The 17227-nt window shown below is 50.5% G+C and overlaps 1 protein-coding gene and 1 long non-coding RNA gene across 3 annotated transcripts in view; both read left to right on the plus strand.

Annotated features, from left to right (window-relative positions):
* Window positions 1-15445, plus strand: part of LOC124523007 (uncharacterized) — a 33746-nt gene extending 18301 nt beyond the window's left edge. The window contains exons 2-3 of the long non-coding RNA XR_006964892.1: window positions 14085-14168; window positions 15407-15445. This is a non-coding gene — a long non-coding RNA (uncharacterized LOC124523007). The remainder of the gene's footprint in view (window positions 1-14084; window positions 14169-15406) is intronic.
* A 19-nt stretch (window positions 15446-15464) lies between these two features.
* LOC124523008 (ultra-long-chain fatty acid omega-hydroxylase) overlaps window positions 15465-17227 on the plus strand; it is a 31407-nt gene continuing 29644 nt past the window's right edge. The window contains exons 1-2 of one of the 2 annotated variants that reach the window (XM_047094747.1): window positions 15465-15731; window positions 16288-17221. The gene's annotated coding sequence lies outside the window, so the exon portion shown is untranslated. Of the gene's footprint in view, window positions 17222-17227 lie in introns of both variants that reach the window. The other variant, XM_047094748.1, reaches the window with a different exon arrangement.

The raw sequence follows: 17227 nt of genomic DNA on the forward strand, positions 1-17227 counted from the left end.
GGCAGAGAAAGAAGGAGACACAGGAGCCAAAGCGGGCTCCATGCTGACAGCAGAGAGCCCAGTGTGGGGCTCAAACTCATGAACTGTGAGATCATGACCTGAGCAGAAGTCGGACGCTCAACTGACAGAGCCACCCAGTCACCCCTTCTCCTCCTCCTCCTCCTCCTCTTCCTCCTCCTCCTTCTTCTCCTTCTCCTTCTCCTCCTTCTCCTTCTCCTCCTTCTCCTCCTCCTCCTCCTCCTCCTCCTCCTCCTCCTTCTTCTTTTCTCCTTCTTCTCCTCCTCCTGCTTCTCCTCCCTCTTCTTCTTCTTCTTCTTCTTCTTCTTCTTCTTCTTCTTCTTCTTCTTCTTTTATGAATGAATAATACTCCATTGTATATAGACGTCACCTCATCTGTTCATTCACTGAGGGATTCTTAGGTTGTCTCCACGTCTTGGCCATTGTGAATAATACTGCAATGATTATGATGAGGGTGCCGATGTCTCTTCGATGGTGATTTCGTTTCCCTCAGATATATGTGAACTTTTTTTTTAAGATTTTTAAAAAATATTTATTTATTGGAAGGGCACAAGTGAGGGAGGGGCAGAGAAAAGGGGACAGAGGATCTGAAGTGGGCTCTGCACTGACTTGCTCTCAGCAGTGAACCCGATGTGGGGCTCGAACTCACAAACCATGAGATCACAACCTGAGCTGAAGTCGGTGCTTAAGTGACTGCACCACCCAGGCGCCCCTGTGAACTTTCAATAACCCAGGTTCAAATGCTCACCTGCTGCCTACTAGCTGAAGCAAAGTGGCTTAATCTCTAGCCCTCGTTTTGTCTATCTCTGAAATGGGAGAATAGTACCAACCTCACAGCGTTGGTGTGAGAGTTAAATGAGGTGGTCCCAAGTGCATAGGGCCATCCTTGCATGTGGAAAGCATTCAGTGAGTAGAGTTGTTTCTGCCCACCCACCCACCGGCCCCATCTTCCCCAGCAGAGGCTGAGCCCACAGGATCGTCTGTTATGGCCGGAGTCCTGCTTCCTGTATGAGTCTGGACTCCAAGCCATGTCTTATTTTTGCATCTGGGGCACTTGTCCAAGCCAAGGCTTCCCTGCTGACCTTCCCCCCTCCGTCCCCAGCAGCCAGCTGGGCCTTAGGGCTGGGCCTTCAGCCAGCCTGGAACCACAGCCAAGTCACTGAAGCCAGGCAGGCTAGCCCCAGAATTGGTCAGACCCAATTTGCCAAAGAGAAGCAGCAAGTTGTGGTGTGAGCCAGCGACCTCACGGCTTCCAGGCAGGGCGATTCCACAGTCCCTGGCCGGCAGAAGTCACTCTAGTTGCATCTTTCTAGGAGACTAGAGGTGAGATTTAATCTCTCAACACCTGGTCCTGGAACTGGAGAGGAGGGAGTTTTGTAACTGAGGACATGGGATGTTATAGCGACATCGTGAGCTCAGCCCTCGGCGGTATGCTAGAGGCCGAGAATGAATGTGGGGTAACCGGGGCCAGATGTTGGTACATCCTAGGAGCACCTCCAGCTCCTAGCTGTCCTCCCTGCTTTGAGAGGATGACATGGGGCAAAGGGCTTTAAACATTATTTTCTAAACAGAAAATTTCAGAAGTAGAGACGACTACATCATGATTCCCCTTATGTATCCGTCATCCAGCTGACATGTGTCAACTCATGAGCTATCTTATTTCTTCCATAACTGCCACCCTCTGTCTCTCTTCTGTGATGTCCTCTGCCTTTGGTGATCATTGCCTGGACCCATTAATTCGTTAGCAGCTACAACAGAGTGACATTGGGATGACTTACTCCTTCTTCATTTATTAGCTGGAATACATCTGGAAAGAGAAATGTCCTCTCATCTACCATCTGGTTACCCAATTCACACGGAAAGACCAGATCAATGCTTGATATCTTGCTTTCTCTGGGTTTCAAAGTAATTACTGGTCTCCTTATCATCATCCAAAGGTAAATAATGAGATTTCCCACTCCTCTCATATTTTTACAAATTTGTGGATTTAAACTATTGAAATGTGCCAATATATTGGGTTTTTTTAATCATTACTGATAACCAAGTTATTATCCCCTCTTTGGCCAGTGGGAGGCTCTTCATTTTGACTCCCAAGTTCTTTTGACAGGCCTCTTTCTTGCTTTATGAGGTAGCAAGACAGTCCAGAAACATCTTGTAGATTTCCTGCCACAGGCCTGGGAATCAACCATTTTCCCAAAGAGCCCTTGTTCCTCTGATTGGAAAGTGGTATTTAGAGATTGCAGTCGAGGTGATGGGGGCGCTCATGGCTGCTGGGCTAGTTGTTTCTAGGACTTTTTGTTGGACAAAAATAGGAAATCCCTTACCACTTTTTTTTTTTTTCAATGTTTATTTATTTTTGGGACAGAGAGAGACAGAGCATGAACGGGGGAGGGGCAGAGAGAGAGGGAGACACAGAATCGGAAACAGGCTCCAGGCTCCGAGCCATCAGCCCAGAGCCTGACGCGGGGCTCGAACTCACGGACCGCGAGATCGTGACCTGGCTGAAGTCGGATGCTTAACCGACTGCGCCACCCAGGCGCCCCCCTTACCACTTTTTAAAATTGTCTTTTTAAAACATTTTTATTTATTTTGAGAGTGAGAGAGCATGAGTGGGGAAGGGACAGAGAGAGAGAGAGAGAGAGAGAGAGAGAGAATCCCAAGCAGGCTCTGCACTGTCAGCACGGAGCCTGATGTGGGGCTCGAACTCATGAACCGTGAGATCATGACCTGAGCTGAAGTTGAACACTCAACCAACGGAGCCACCCAGGAGTCCCCCTACCATTTTTTATTTTTTTATTTAAAAAAAAATTTTTTTTAACATTTATTTATTTTTGAGACAGAGAGAGACAGAGCATGAACGGGGGACGGTCAGAGAGAGGGAGACACAGAATCTGAAACAGGCTCCAGGCTCTGAGCCGTCAGCACAGAGCCCGACGCGGGGCTCGAACTCACGGACCGCGAGATCATGACCTGAGCCGAAGTCGGCCGCCCAACCGACTGAGCCACCCAGGCACCCCACCCCTACCATTTTTTAAATAAGATACATCATGAATTTATGTGGATATCTCCAATTCCAATTCAAATTACATGGCTCTTACTTAAACTGATCAATCTTATACATGTATTTTTCCCCCATACTGCAAATCCAAATTCTCAGTTTGCTTCATTCCACAATCACACACATCAATCTTAGAATAACACACCAACAGTTCCAGAAACAATATGATTTTTGAAAACCAGTCTAAGACCTTCTCTTTCTGGTTCTTTTTGTCCTGTGGGCATATCCCACTGTGGGTGTGCTATCAAATTACTGTGCTGTAGTGTCACTTGAAATAGTTTGTTTGTGTACATTTGTGCCACTAACCTGAAACTTTTGATTCTTAGGGAATTTTTCTTTTGAGGGCAGAAAGTTTTTTTTTTTTCTTAATGTTTCATTTATTTTTCAGAGGGAGAGAGAGAGAGAGAGTACCTGTGTGCACATGAGCAGGGGAGGGGCAGAGAGAGAGGGGGACAGAGGATCTGAAGCAGCCTCTGTGCTGACAGCAGCCAGCCCGTTGAGGGGCTCGAACTCACAAACGGTGAGATCATGGCCTGAACTGAAGTTGATGCTTAACCAACTGAGCCACCCAGGTGCCCCGAGGGAGGAAATTTTTAATTTAAAACAGCCACAGCAATAAAAACAACACCTCATGATAAGATTATGCAGTTAGAAAGTATCTCAAATAACAGGATTCGTATTGTTGTAATTATTACTATTAATCTGTTAGATTATTGAACAATTTATCTCACTATTGCACCCTTCCATTTAAAAATGTCTCGGGGCGCCTGGGTGGCGCAGTCGGTTAAGCGTCCGACTTCAGCCAGGTCACGATCTCGCGGTCCGGGAGTTCGAGCCCCGCGTCGGGCTCTGGGCTGATGGCTCAGAGCCTGGAGCCTGTTTCCGATTCTGTGTCTCCCTCTCTCTCTGCCCCTCCCCCGTTCATGCTCTGTCTCTCTCTGTCCCAAAAATAAATAAACGTTGAAAAAAAAAAAAAAATTAAAAAAAAAAAAAAAAAAAAAATGTCTCTGAGGGGCGCCTGGGTGGCGCAGTCGGTTAAGCATCCGACTTCAGCCAGGTCACGATCTCGCGGTCCGGGAGTTCGAGCCCCGCGTCGGGCTCTGGGCTGATGGCTCGGAGCCTGGAGCCTGTTTCCGATTCTGTGTCTCCCTCTCTCTCTGCCCCTCCCCCGTTCATGCTCTGTCTCTCTCTGTCCCAAAAATAAATAAATGTTGAAAAAAAAATTAAAAAAAAATGTCTCTGAAACACTGTATTGCAACAAATTCAATTAGAGAGAGCAACTGGGTCATACACATGAGGTAATGCCACATTGCTTTTTTTATTGTGGTAAAATCTACATAATAGAAATGTTATCATTTTAACCATTTTTTAAAAAAAAAGTTTATTTATTTATGTTGAGAGAGAGAGCATATGTGAGCAGGGGAGGGGCAGAGAGAGGGAAAGAGAATCCCAAACAGGCTCTATCGACAATGCAGAGCCTGACGTGGGGCTTGATCCCACAAATTGTGAGATCATGACCTGAGCTCAAGAGTCAGACGCTTAACCCACTGAGCTGCTCAGGCACCCCTTAAGTCTAATGTTAATTAATTAATTAATTAATTAAAAAAAATTTTAAACATTTATTTATTATTTAGAGACAGAGAGACACAGAGTGTGAGCAGGGGATGGGCAGAGAGAGGGGGAGACACAGAATCGGAAGCAGGCTCCAGGCTCTGAGCCATCAGCCCAGAGCCCGACGCGGGGCTCGAACTCACGAACCGCGAGATCATGACCTGAGCCAAAGTCGGATGCTCAACCGACTGAGCCACCCAGGCGCCCCCTAATATTATTTAAGATATTTACATGGTTCTAAAGTCAAATCTGCAGAACAAGGTATAAAGAAAAACATCCAGCTTCTATTCGTGGACCTTCCATCATGTTCTTTCCCCCCTCCTCAGGTAACCATTTATAATTTTTTCATGGTCTATTGTTCCATTTGTAAAACACCAGTGTGTACACACACACACACACACACACACACACACACACACACACCCCTAGCTGTTTTCCCTCTTAACACTGTTGTTTCTGGAGATTTCTCCATGCCAGTATATATGGACACTCCTCATTCCTTTTCACAGCTGCACAGGACTCCATCCTGTGGCCGTGCCTTGGTTTATTCAGTCATTCCCTCTTGATGGACTTATGGGCTATTTCCAGTCTTCTGATATTTTAAGTCGTGCTGTTATGAAACGCCCCGCTCATTCACCTTTTCTTAGTTTTGCAAGGGAATCGTTGGGATATATTCCTCTAAGTGGAGAAATGCACATATAACTTTGCCAGATATTACCAATTTCTCCTCCCCAGGGCTTATATCTCTTTCATTTGAGCTGGTGGACTCCTCTACATTCTTCAAAACCTAGCTCCAATATCTTGTTACCATGAGGCCTTCCTTTGTCCTCCAGCTTTCTCCTCTTGGCTTTCCTAGCTCCGGGCTCCTTCCTCTGGCTCAGCCCTGACACTGAGAGGTTGGGAGTGTCTGTGTCCAGCTTTGCACTCTCTAGAACTGGGAGCTTCTTGAGTGCTGGCTCCAGGACTGAGCCCTCTTAGGGCATTCACACAGGACTGGTGACAGACTGGTGACTCCCGCACAGAGAGGTGACAGTAACAGGTTCCTGTCTGAATGAAGGATAGCCCTCATAGCCCTCCGCCTCCCTTGCTGGTTTCTCCTGGGCCAGGGGAAAAGAACCAGGTCAAGCTGGCCAGTATCCTTGGTTGTGCCGCCTGCCTTTTCACTGAGTCACCTGCGCCCAAGGGTGGTAAACGCAGCGTGGGTGCCTGTCACCTGTGGCTCCCAGGCAGAGGAGTAGAACCTCCTTGGGGTCAGGGACACCCCTGTCCAATTCAGTCTTCCCCACTCCCTGAGTGGGGCACCTCCCCTCTCCATGCCTTGATTTCTCCATCTGTAAAATGACAACAATAGTGTGTCGACCTCCTGGCCTTAGCACAGGAATCAGTGATATAAAACCATATGCAAAATCACTGCCCACCATTTACTTATCAGCTATTTACTGATTGTTGAGGTGAAATTCATGGAACATAAAATTAATCATTTTAAATTTTTTTTTTCAACGTTTATTTATTTTTGGGACAGAGAGAGACAGAGCATGAACGGGCGAGGGGCAGAGAGAGAGAGACACACAGAATCGGAAACAGGCTCCAGGCTCCGAGCCATCAGCCCAGAGCCCGATGCGGGGCTCGAACTCACGGACCGCGAGATCGTGACCTGGCTGAAGTCGGACGCTTAACCGACTGCGCCACCCAGGCGCCCCTAAAATTAATCATTTTAAAGAGAGTAGATAGTTCAGTGGTATTCAGTCCCTCTACAGGGTTGTGCAACCATCACCTCTGTCTAGTTCCAGAACACTTCCATCACCCCAGACGGAAACTCTATACTGATTAAGTAATCACTCCCGGCCCCCCACCCCTCCCCTCCGCCCCTGGCCACCACTACTCTGCTGTTTGTCTCTAAGAATTCCCTTCACATAAATGGGATCATACACTGTGTGGCCCGTGGTGACTGGCTTCCTTCAGTCAGCATAAGGCTTTTGAAGTTTGCCCACAGTGTAGCGTGTCAGGGTTTTGTTCCTTTCTACAGCTGAGTAACATCCCGTTGTGTGTATATATGGCATTTTGTCTACCCATTCATAATTTCATGGACATTTGGGGTGTTTCCACATTTGGCTTTGTAAGAGGTGCTTACAAAGGCATGTACATGTACTAGTTTGAATACTGTTTTCTTTTTTAAGTTTATTTATTTATTTTGAGAGACAGAGACAGAGAGAGAGAACGTGAGTGGGGGTGGGGGAGGGGCAGAGAAAGAGGGAGAGAGAAAGAATCCCAAGCAGTCTCCTCATTGTCAGTGTGGGGCCCGATGCGGGGCTCGAACTCATCAAGGGTGAGATCATGCCCTGAGCCGCGATCAAGAGTTGGACGCTGAACCGACTGAGCCACCCAGGTGCCCCCTGAGTACTGTTTTCAATTATTTGGGGTCTATGCCTAGGAGTGGGCTTTCTGAGTCATAGGGTAACTCTACGTCCAACTTTTTGAGGGGCCACCAAACACTTTACATCTCGGTTGCCTCACAAAGCCAGTGAAGAGAGAATTCTAAGCAGAGAATCCTAAGTCCCCATTTTGCAGCCAAGGAAACTGAGAGGTGGGAGAGGTGGCCCCACACCATCCTGAGGCTAATGACCATCCTGATAACCCCTGTCTGCTTCGTGACCACTGGGTGCCAGACATTCGCTTCTGGGTGCTAGAAGAGGATCCTGGGATCAGGCTCTGCATCGTCCCCTGTTTCTGGAATCTGACAGATCTGGATTTAACTCCCAACTTGGGCAAGTTGCTTCCTTCCTCTGAGCCTCTCTCTCTCTCAATGATCATAACCCAAGTCCTTCCCTTATTGTGGAGAATCAGTGTGGTAATGTAGGCACAGGATGGACCCTATATCATGCTTTTGATTTATGATGGATCAAACCAACAAAAAAGTGGTCTAATGAGGCTTGGCGGGGGCGGGGGGGGGGGCGGTGAAGTAACCTGGTGAAAGTCCCACAGCAGTTGGTGACTGGATCCGCGATGCAAGCATTTTTGAGAAGCTTCCTGAAGCTTAACGCTTCTCAAAGCTAGTGAGGAGAGATTCCTGGGGAGGTCCTCTGGGGTGGGAGGCAGCTTGCAGCTCTGTTGCTTTGCTCTTTGGGGGGGGGGGGGCTGAACTTCGACCACACAGAATCTTGCTGAATCAGCCTGGGGAAACCTGTGGTCATGAGCCACAACTGGTTCCCTGGTGGAAGTCACCTTGGCCCCAACCCACTCACTCCTCCGGTCTGTTCTACAGTTTACACCAGCACAGGGGGAGGGGGAGGGTGACTTCTGGTGCCCCAGGCAGGCCTGGGCCAGGCATTTCCTTGCTTCCAGGAATTGGCTCCAAGTGGTCCCTCTGTTATGGGGCACGCTTCTCCCTTCTCTCTCATTTCCATGGTGCATACACTAGGACTTTCAGGATCTGGCTTCTACTAACCCCTCTGACCTCCTTTCCCAGTGAGTCCCTTGCTGCAGCCCACTGGCCTCTGGCTCCTGGAGGATGCTACCCTCATTCAGCCCCAGGGCCTTTGCACTTGCGGCTCACTTCGCTTACAATGCTCCAATTCGTCTTCCTATCAGTCAGGGATCACACAAACACCACTTCCTCCTAGAAGTCTAGCCCTGACCACCCTCTTTAAACTAGATTCCCAGTCCCTCCCTGTGAGCTCATTCCATTCACCATGATCCTTACCTGATATTATCTTATTCATTTGTTTATTTATTGTTGCCTCCCCCCCCCCCATGGAAACTCCAGGAGGGCAGAAGCCTCTCTTACTCAGTGCTGCGTCCCCAGGGCTGAGATCAGCGCCTGGCACATAGCATTCAGGTGTTCAGTAAATGTCAGCCAACCTATTGACCATTGGGTTTCTTATTAGAAAGAAATTTTCTTTCCTCCTACACTGGATCACGAGGATGAATACCTGTTTATGTTCAGCATCCAAGTCCTGGGAAGCTCCCCAAATGGGCCACAGGAGTTAAAAAATCCTGACTCTATGGGGCACCTGGGTGGTTCAGTCGGTTAAGCGCCCAACTTTACTCAGGTCGTGATCTCACGGTTCTTGGGTTCGAGCCCCGAGTCGGGCTTTGTGCTGACAGCTCAGAGCCTGGAGCCTACTTCAGATTCTGTGTCTCCCTCTCTCTGCCCCTCATCGGCTCACGTTCTCTCCCTCTCTCTCAAAAATAAATAAATATTAAAAAAAAATTTAAATCCTGACTCTGTTCCCATTAGCCTGTGTGACTTTGGGCAAGTTACTGCCTCTCTCTGGGATTCCAATTTGTAAAAACAAAGTTCTTAACCTCCCTTTCCCCCTCAAAATCTGGTAAAAGCTATGGCTCCAGGTGTCTCCTGAAAAGATGAACTCATGCTTTTGCATATGATTTTAAGGGATTTAACGAGCCCCCAAAGTCCAACGCTGGACTCCCTTGGGAAGCTTGGGAAGGGGGCATAGAAAGGCTCCTGGAAGAGGGGGCTATTTAGCGACTGGGTTTTGAGGGATAAATAGGATCTGGTCTGGCAGGAAAGGGCATTCCAGCAGAGGAAACAGCTTTCGGGCATTGAGGGAGGGAGGAGAAATAATCACCCACGTTTACACAACCTTTGCCACTCAGTCCCTCCAGGGCGGCTATGCCCGGCCAGAGCCACAGGCTACTTCCCCTCCCCCCCCTCCCCCCGCCGGGCTCCTCCTGCCGCTCTCGCGCCCCCTTTGGTCGGAGCGTTATATTGCAGCCAGAGGGAAATCTCAAGTAGGGAGGGCCGCCTAAGTCAGCATCCTGCTGGGCTCAGAGCCCTGCGCGGCGCCACCTTCCCCCCCCCCCCCCCCCCCCCCCCCCCCCGGAGGAAAACCGGAAGTCCTCCCAGTGGCCCATCAGGTCCAGCACGATCTGTCCTGCCACCTCCCAGCCCTCGTCTGCTCCCACTCTCCGCCCTTGCTGTCTCTGCTCCAGCCTCACTGGGCTCTTGGCTGTTTCTTCAGGCACAGTGAGCCTCAGGATCTTTGCACGAATTGTGCCCTCTGCCTGGAACACTCCACCTCCAGTGAAACCCTTCTCTCCCTTCCCGTCTCTGCTCAAATAGCACCTCAGAAAGGCCTTCCTCATCTCCTTACCTTGCTGGATTTTCCTCCATAGCACATGTCACATAGAATAACCTTTTTGTGGGGCGCCTGGGTGGCGCAGTCGGTTAAGCGTCCGACTTCAGCCAGGTCACGATCTCGCGGTCCGTGGGTTCGAGCCCCGCGTCGGGCTCTGGGCTGATGGCTCAGAGCCTGGAGCCTGTTTCCGATTCTGTGTCCCCCCCTCTCTCTGCCCCTCCCCTGTTCATGCTCTGTCTCTCTCTGTCCCAAAAATAAATAAAAAAACATTGAAAAAAAAAATTAAAAAAAAAAAAAAGAATAACCTTTTTGCTTCTGTATTTCTGGCTATGCTTTCTTTAATCTCCAGAAAGCAGGGATGTGCATTGTAAAACAATGCCTGGTCCTCCCTGGGTACTTGGTGTTTGTTGAATGAGTAGGTGCTGTGTGTCCCCTGGGGCTGGGGAAAAGGAAGGAAATTTGAAAGACCCTGTCTACCTGCCTAGAGCTCACAGCTAAAGGAACCATTCCAAGAGTGATTTGATTGTGACTGAGGACTCCCAGGGGCTGTGGCTGCATCCAGTGTGGGCTTAAACTGAACCCAGAAGTTAGGGAAGCCCTCAGAGAAAATGGACTTTGAGCTGACACCTGAAAGATAAGTAGGAGTTAGCTGAGCAGGTGAGAGGGAATAGAATTCCAAGCAGAGGGAAATTCCAAGCATGTGCAGCAAGCAAAGCCTTTGAGGGGAAAGATAACCTTGACGGGTTTGGCAAAATGGTTCAAGTGGCAGTGAGTAAGAGTGTGGTGAGTGACAAATTGGAAGGAGTTGTTTGCTCCACCATTCACCCCACACCCTGGAACTGCTCTGGTCTTTGTTTCAAGTCTCTGAATTACCTTTTGCCTTGTCTCCACCCTTCTGCCCCCTATTTTGTATCCTGGGAGGCTGGCTTGTATGAATCACTCAACCCTTGCCTTATGGCTTCTGGTTGGGCTCCGCCAATAGGGAGCCACAGCAGGCATTGGAGGGAGGGAGGAGACTGAGGTCCGGGTATTAATATCTGATCTCCTCTCCTGTGTGGTCCATGCAGGCTGGCTGTGTCCCTCAACCAACAACTCCTGCCAGGTAGTCCTCTCTCTGCACATAGCCGTATCAAGTCCAGGTTCCAGCAACTGCTTTCGCCCCATAGCCCCCGCACCTCTGGGGTGGTAAAGGTTCCTGGCTGCGCTGTCTTTTTGAAATAGTACTTTTGTTACTCTCTTTCCAAATTACCCCATTTGAGTGTTCTGTTTCCTGCTGGAACTCTCTCTTATTTTATTGGGGTGAAATTCACGTAATATAAAGTTAACCATCTTAAAGGATGTAATTCGGCGGCATTGGCACATTCACAAATATTGCTCAACCATCACTTTTGCCCAGTGGCAAAAATTTTCCATCGCCCCAAGAGGAGGCCCTGTACTCATTCTCCTTGGATACAGCCTCACTCCTCACAGCCCCCCCCCCCCCGTCCATCCCTAATGTACTCACCATCTCTATGGATTTACTGATTCTGGAAATTTCATAGAAACGGAATCATCCACCTTTTGTGTCTGGCTTCTTTCACTCCATCACATCACTGTGATGTTTTGGAGTTTCGTCCATGGTGTAGTAGGTCTCAAGGCTTCATTCCTTTTTATGACTGAGTAATGCTCCCCCGCACGGACGGGCCCCATTTCCTCAGCCCCTCATCTGTTGATGGACGCTGGGTTGTTTCCACCTTTGCGGGCATGCGTGTACGGGTGAACATGCAGGGACATTGAGTCCCTGTTTTCGATTCTTTTGGTTACATACTTAAGGAACTGAGTTTCTGGCTCATATGGTAATTCCATTTTTAGCTTTTCGAGGCACGGACTGATTTTTCATAGCGGCTGCTTTCCCGGAAGTCTGCCGTGAGCTTCTGGATGCCCAGGAAACTGCCTTCCCCTCACTCCCGCCATGTTCCTCCTTGGTCCACTTGAACACACTTCTCTGGTACCGTCTCCCTAATCTGGCCGCCGCCCCCGTGTCCTCTCCTCCCACTTAGGTTGCTGTTTGTTGATTGCTGCCAGGCTGAGGATTCTGGTGCCTGGGAACCGCAGCGCCCTGTCCCTTCCTAGGGCCTGGGCCCTTTGACCTCTGGGCACAGGCCAAGGGGATTGTTCCTATCACCACGCTTCCTCAACCTCCCAGATGTGGCTCATCTCCTGCAGCTCCGTGCTTCTGCCTATCCTGTCTCTGAACGTAGCTGTGATTGGTGCTTCTGTCTCCCCATTCTCCTCTCTGTCCACCTCCTCCCGAGGGACCTCACTGACCCGCCCACTCCCCCCCAGGCATCCAAGTCTTCCCAAGACAGCTGACTCAGTCAGAGGTGCACTTCTCAGGATGGGCCCAGCCGCCTCCCGCCTCCCGCCTCCCGGTGCCTCTCCTTGGCAGACAGGATTTCTCAGCTTCAGCACTGCTGACATCTGGGGCCAGATCATTCCCTGGGGGTGGGGGGTGGGGTCCATCCTGTGCCTTTAGCAGCATCTCTGGCCTCTGCCCACTAGCTCCTCCCCCTCCGCAGCATGACATCAAAAAGTATCTCTGGACATTGCCAAACGTCCCCGGGGGGGGGGGGGACAATCTGCCTCAGTTGAGAAGGGCTGGGATAGCCCAAATCAAAGCACAAACTCAAAGTGCGGTTAGTTGTCTAGCCCGTGCTCTGTGCCAGGCATGGGGCTGAGGACCCTGTAAACACCACTTCATTTCGTGGTCATCTCCTTCATTTTATCTGTACAGGGACAGAGGCTTCCGGTGGCCACGTGACTTGCCCAGGGTAACACGGCCAGGGAGCCTACTGTGGTCAGTGCCTCCTCATTCCCAGGCCCTTCAACTTGCTTCTCCTTCCTTGTCCCCATCTCTCTGAGGGCAGGGAAGCTGGGCTGACACCCTCTCCTCTCCTCCTCTCCTCCACTGTTGCCCGGAACCTCACATCCAGCCTGTTACCAATGCAGACGTTCCCCACATCCTTAAAAAATCCACATTGCCCCCCAAATCAATAAACTCCAGTGTTCCTTAAAACAAACCCATTAAAGGGGGCTCTTCTCCTGCTCAGGCACCACCCATGGCTCCCCATTGCCCAGATCAACACTCAGCCACTTGGACTGGCTTTCAAGGCCCTTCCCATCCATGCCTGCCCTCCTTCTCACCTCTCACATCCCAAGGCCAGAGAAAGCCACCTGCCCAGCCACACCCTTGGGTTTCTCTGTGCCCAAGCCCCACCCCCTCTCCTGCACCTGTTGAAATCCAACCTCTCCCTGAAGTCGCAGCTCAGATGTCACATCCTTCACGTAGCCTTCCCTTCTGCCTCCGTCCAAGCAGCAAAGCTTCAATTATTTGTATTGTCTCTTCTTCACTTAGAAACACCGCCCCCTCTCACCCTCACAGAGGGCCCAGCGCCTAATGAGAGAACACTACTGAACCGAAGAGGGTTAAAGACTTCAGCCAAGTTTACCACCTGCCGGGATAAGGGGGCCTCTTACACTGGCTTTAAAATTCCCTCCTTCAAGTTTTCAAGTTTCGAGCCCTCTGTGTCTGGTTTTCTGGGACTTAGGAGAGATTGGTGTGCTAGTATTTCCCAAAGTTGCATTTAGGAATCTTCCATTTTTGTCTTAATCCACCAGACAGATGGCTTCTGATGTTGAAATTTGTCACTCAATCATCTGGCACCACTTTTGTTCCATCTACCTGTTACTTTTTTTTTTTTATTACTTAATACTTTTCTTTCAGTGGTCTTGCTTTCGAGGCTTTTTTCTTTTTTCTTTAAGTTTTGTATTTATTTACATAATCTCTACACCCCATGTGGGGCTCGAACTCACCGCTTCAAGATCAAGAGCCGCATGCTCTTCTGACTGAGCTGGCCAGGGGCCCCTAAGCCTTATTTATTCTAAAGCAAAATGTATACAATGATCATTATATCCACAAGGCTGTAGATTTGATGTCCAGGGTGAGTCTATTTTTTTCTTCTTCTACGAGTCAAAACAAATCTCTCATTTAACATAAATACATCAAATAGAAAATGAATAGACCCACCTTCTCCATGTGCTATCTAAAATTACTAAGATACTTTGTATCATGCTTTGGACACTTGTATCAGACTTTGGGAATGAGCCAGAGTATCTTCCGTGTGGTTCAGACTTGTGAAAATTCATGTATTTATTCACTCACTCGTTCATTCTTTTCTTCCCCAGCTTTATGAAGGTAGAACTGACAAAGACAAATTTGAGGGGTACAACGTGACTCAACATTTATTCTTGTTTTTCAGGTTTCAGCCGGCCACCTGACACCCAGGTCAAATAGCAGCATCCCCCTCGGCCCTGTTGCAAAAACCTGTTACATGCCTTCCCTGGTAAAAATTTCCTGCTGGATATGTTTTCTTTATTTTCTGTTTTCTCCACTTCAGCTTCAGATCCACAACGACAAGGATTTGGGCTGTTTTTATTCTCTGCCATATTCCCAGCCCCTAGAACCACACTTGCATCTTTCAACAGCAGGTCCAGGGGCGCCTGGGTGGCTCAGTCAATTGGGTGTCTGACTTCGGCTCAGGTCATGATCTCACAGTTGGTGAGTTTGAGCCCCGCGTCAGGCTCTGTGCTGACAGCTCAGAGCCTGGAGCCTGCTTCGGATTCTGTGTCTCCCTCTCTCTCTGTGCTTCCCCCATTCACGCTCTGTCTCTATGTGTCTCTCAAAAATGAATAAACATTAAAAAACAAAGAACAAAAAACAGCAGGTCCGACCCGCTGCACGGATGTATTCCAAGCGCCACCTAGCCCGGCACCAGCTGATCCTGGGGACTCACCCTCAAGGAGACCCTGGTCTCAGGGGGGAGTCAAAGCCAGCTAAAGCAGGACTTGCCTGATTGAAGGTTGCTTGTGGATCGGGCAGGGAAGCCACAGCTTTCTCTGAACTAGGGCATGCTGAACATGGAATTGGTGGTCAGGATTTGCTGGTGAGGAAGAAGGCTGGAAACTCCATGGTGGCTAATAACGGCAGTCAGCACTTACCTAGCACTTACTGTGTGCTAGAATTCAGAAGTGCTCCCTACACCTTGAAGCAGGGTTTCTCAACCTCACCACTATTGACATTAGGGCTGGATCATTCTGTCTCTCTCTCTCTCTCTGTTTTCTTAAAAAAAATTTTTTTTACGTTTATTTATTTTTGAGACAGAGAGAGACACAGCATGAACGGGGGAGGGGCGAAGAGAGAGGGAGACACAGAATCGGAAGCAGGCTCCAGGCTCTGAGCCATCAGCCCAGAGCCTGACGCGGGGCTCGAACTCACGGACCGCAAGATTGTGACCTGGCTGAAGTCGGACGCTTAACCGACTGCGCCACCCAGGCGCCCCTGTTTTGTTTTTTTTTAAATGTCTTTTATTTATTTTTGAGACAGAGACAGAGCGTGAGCGGGGGAGGGGCAGAGAGAGAGGGAGACACAGAATCGGGAGCAGGCTCCAGGCTCTGATCCATCAGCCCAGAGCCTGACGCGGGGCTCGAACTCGCAGACCGCGAGATCATGACCTGAGCTGAAGTCGGACACTTAACCGACTGCGCCACCCAGGCGCCCCTCTCTCTCTCTGTTTTTAAATAGGCTTCATACCCAGTGCGGAGTCTGACGCGGGGCTTGAACTCACGATCCTGAGGCCAATACCTGAGCTGAGATCGAGAGTCAGATGCTCACCCGACTGAGCCACCCAGGTGCCCCAAGATCATTCTCTTTGGCGAGGGGCCATCCTGTGAGTGCACTGTAAGGTGTTTATCAGCATTCCTGGCCTCTACCCACTAGAGGCCAGCGGTACGCCAGCATCCAGCTGTGATGGCCAAAGTGTCTTCAGACATTGTCAGATTGTCTCTTGAGGGACAGGATTGCCTTGGGTGACAACTGTTACCCTAAAACATCACAGCAGTCTTCTGAGGTGGGTACACAGTGAGTAACCGATAAAGCCGCCCGAACCCTCTGCCTCCAGAGTCCATCTCTGCCCATAGTGTTATGTGGCTGTGACTGTGGCTGTGACCCCTGGCCCTGTCCTCTGAGAGTCCAGCACAGCTCCGGGCCTGCTCCACCCCCAGGCTAACCAGCCCCATGACCAGACTTCCCACCTGGTTGGCCCCCAAAGCCAGGAGGGGATCACCCGTTGTCTGTAACAGGATCAAGAATTTATTTCTGACAGATCGAAAGGCCTTTGGAATGGTCATCCTGGGGAAAACAGTCTGAACTTCCTTGCCCTTTCTTCAGTTTCCTTATGGTTCGCTGTGGTTTTAGCTTTGGAACTCACTGAGAGGAGGGCGATGTCTCCTTACAGCTTCAGGCTTCTCAGTGTCTGGCCTGGCTCCTGCCTGAACCCAGCCAGTCGTGCCTCTCCTCCAGCTGCCAGCATCTGCCTTAGTTTCCCCAGATGAGCCTGCAATTAAGGTCGGAGGCTTTGATCTCTCTAATCTCCTGTGGCTTTTTAAAATTTTTTTCTTTGACAGATATTACCTGGGTGTCCAGTATGCACAATGCCATTTGGCCCTGTGGAGGCAGTGGAGAGCCAGCGGCCAGCTGTGATTCCTCCCATCTGTCTGCCCACTTGCCCAGATCAGTCACCCACCCACCCACTGACCCAGACACGGGTATCTCTTCCAAATCCGGGGCGGGACTGACCCTGTCTGGATCTATCTGGAGCAGATAAACTGGCCAAGGACAACATCTTAGTGGGATGGTCGAGTTGGCTGACGGTGGGTGGGTGGGGGTGAGAGGAGCAGGACCAGAGTCTGGTGCGGCTTGTTGAGGCTGGAGGTCTTCCTGGAGGAAGAGGCTGCAGCTGCCAGTAGAGCCCCAGGAGGGTGGGTTGAATCCGGAGGGAGCAGAACGGCTGGCTCCCCAGGGCCGATGGAGCCTGAGGATTCCTGGGGCCGCGTGGGGCGTCAGGGTTGCTGGCTTAGGGACCCCTGTCCAAGCGTGGGAGCAGGTCCTGACGTGTGGGCTTTGAGGGTGCTGGTGCAAGAGGAGGGTGTTAAGGAGCGGGCCTGAGGGGGGATCTGGGCACTAAGTGGAGCCAGGCACGGGCAGAGGGGCAGGGAGTGTGGTGGTTTGGGGATGCTGGGTGTTCACGTGTTTCGCTGTCTCTGCGTCTTTTTCTCCATCTCTCCACCTGTCGGTCTCTCCATCCCCGGCTCTGCGTCTTTCCCTTTCCGTCGCTCTCCACGCACCCACGACTCTGTCTCTGGTTCTCTCGGTCTCTGGGGGCCTAGCCTCGGTCCCCGCCCAGAGGCTGGCGAGGCCGGGGGCGGGCCGGGGGCGGGCCTCGCGGCGCGGCCGGGCGGGGTTAAAGGGCCCGGCCGCCGGACGGCGCGGTCAGAACCGAGGTTGCGGTGCGGGCGGATCTGGATCCCGGATCGAGAGGCCGAGGCCGAGACCCGCGAGGTGAGT

The sequence above is a fragment of the Lynx rufus genome, unplaced genomic scaffold, assembly GCF_022079265.1.
Source record: "Lynx rufus isolate CCGP_SWC_20201006 ecotype Redwood Valley unplaced genomic scaffold, mLynRuf1.p SCAF_4, whole genome shotgun sequence".
NCBI classification, from domain to species: Eukaryota; Metazoa; Chordata; class Mammalia; order Carnivora; family Felidae; genus Lynx; species Lynx rufus.